Consider the following 2,048-nt stretch of genomic DNA (forward strand, 5'->3'; position numbering starts at 1 on the left):
AAATCTGCAGAAGCTAGCCGGGCGGTGGTGGCACACGCCTTTAATCCCAGTACTCGGGAGGCAGAGGCAGGCGGATCTCTGGGAGTTCGAGGCCAGCCTGGTCNAAAGCTACGGAGAAACCCTGTCTCGAAAAATCAAAAAAAAAAAAAAAAATCTGCAGAAGCTATTCTTGCAACACATCCTCCACAACTCCACCCAAGGGTTGATCATGCCCCTTAATGCCTGTACAAGTCTGGAAACCCTCTGTATTTTGTTAATCTGCCTGTGTTTGTTTAGCAGTTGGTATCTCTCCATACTCTATAGTCTCCTCATAGCAGAGATCAGGGTTTTTCTTCCTCTTCAGCCTTCCCTTCACGCTTGCGGCAAGTACTTCACACTGCTGTTGAGTGACCGAGAGTGTTGGCAACCACGGGACGAGAGAAAAGCCTGATAGGGACAAAGTGACCCAACGCTGGCTCGTGTTCCTTTAAGTCCAGGTAATAGGTAATCCTGAAATCCGCAGCTTTGCACATCAGGGTCCTTTTCAGAACCAGGCAGGTCTCTGCCTCTGACAGACAGACAGACATCCTTTCTCTACATCCTTTTAGTGGGAGCCAGACAGCAGATCTCCTGACTCTCCGTTCTTGGGTGTGTAGTGTAGGCATATGCAATGGAAAGCAGGAAAAGACAGGCTGCCAGGATGTGTCTAGGGGACTGGGCAGAGACAGTGCAAATTTAGAGACCCCAGAGGGGAGATGGTGAGGTATCAACTAACCCTGGCATCTGTCTCATCAGAGTTACTTCCCTGTCAGCCTTCCCCGCTCCAGGCATCTTCCCATCCCTGATCCTCAGGATCCTGTGACCCTTCTCCCAATTGTCCAAGAAGAAAGGAAGATCAGATGTAGAGGAACGGTAAGAGGGAGGAGACCTGGGACGGGCCCTGAAGGAGCTGAGTCATGGAATGCCTTCAGCCTTGCTGCAGTAACTTCTTAGGTAGTGTGGCCAATGGGAAACAATAATTAACCACAGTGCCAATTGCTTCTTGGGCATATGGCAGATGGAAAACAATCATTGAAACCTTTGTAATGAAAGCCAAATCATTCCATTTATGTCCAACAACAGAAAAGGCTCATCCGCGTTCACCAAACACCAAAGGACTTCACGGGGCAGTAGGTGTGACTTTGACTTTAAAGGGGTAAAATGTTAAATCCTTTCCAGTTCTCAAGGTGCAATCATAGTATTTCAGAAGGAACTCATGTAGTACAAGTTCTGTATTTTCCAAGAAAGATAACTAAGGTCAGTGAACTAGCTCTGTGAGAGGAATGTTTGCCAGCAAGCCTGAGGACCCGTGTTTGATCCCTGGGACCCACACATGGAAAAGGAAGCCCTTGAGTTGTCCTTTACTTCCATATGAATTCTCATTCTCTCTCTCTCTCTCTCTCTCTCTCTCTCTCTCTCTCTCTCTCTCACACACACACACACACACACACACACACACACACACATTTCCTTTTTATTTTTAAAGACAAACATACCCACAACACAGTAACAGAGTCAAGGTTTAACCCTGGCCACAATCACAAATCAACAGTTTAGAAACGGCTCAGGCTAGGATATAGGGTTAAATATCACATGTAAGAGAGCCTGGGTTTGAGGTGGGGTACGGGGGGGAACCCAATAAACTGTGAAACCAGCCACTTGTTTCAGAAACGCAGGGTCCCACGCTTGCCAGACATGGGTACAGAACTGCTGCTTGCTGGGGAGTGGGGGCTTGCGCCTTGGGAGGAGTCCCTGGGGGAAAGTCTGGCAGAGTTTGTTTTCCATGGAGTGGACAGCCTGTCCAACCCCACCCCTTCCTTGACCCTGTGACAGTAGCCTGCTCTGTGTCCTGGACAGTAAATTCCTTATGTGTTACCTCTCTAACCTCTGGGTGTTTCTGAAAAGGAGCTTCGACTGCTCTGGGAATCAAAGGGGAGCAGGGCTCTGAGCCTTGTAAATTTCAGGCGTCTCTCTCTCTCTCTCTCTCTCTCTCTCTCTCTCTCTCTCTCTCTCTCTCTCTCTCTCTCTTT

This window comes from Alexandromys fortis, unplaced genomic scaffold, assembly GCF_014885135.2.
Source record: "Alexandromys fortis isolate MF-2015 unplaced genomic scaffold, M_Fortis_MF-2015_v1.1 scaffold_65, whole genome shotgun sequence".
Classification (NCBI taxonomy): domain Eukaryota; kingdom Metazoa; phylum Chordata; class Mammalia; order Rodentia; family Cricetidae; genus Alexandromys; species Alexandromys fortis.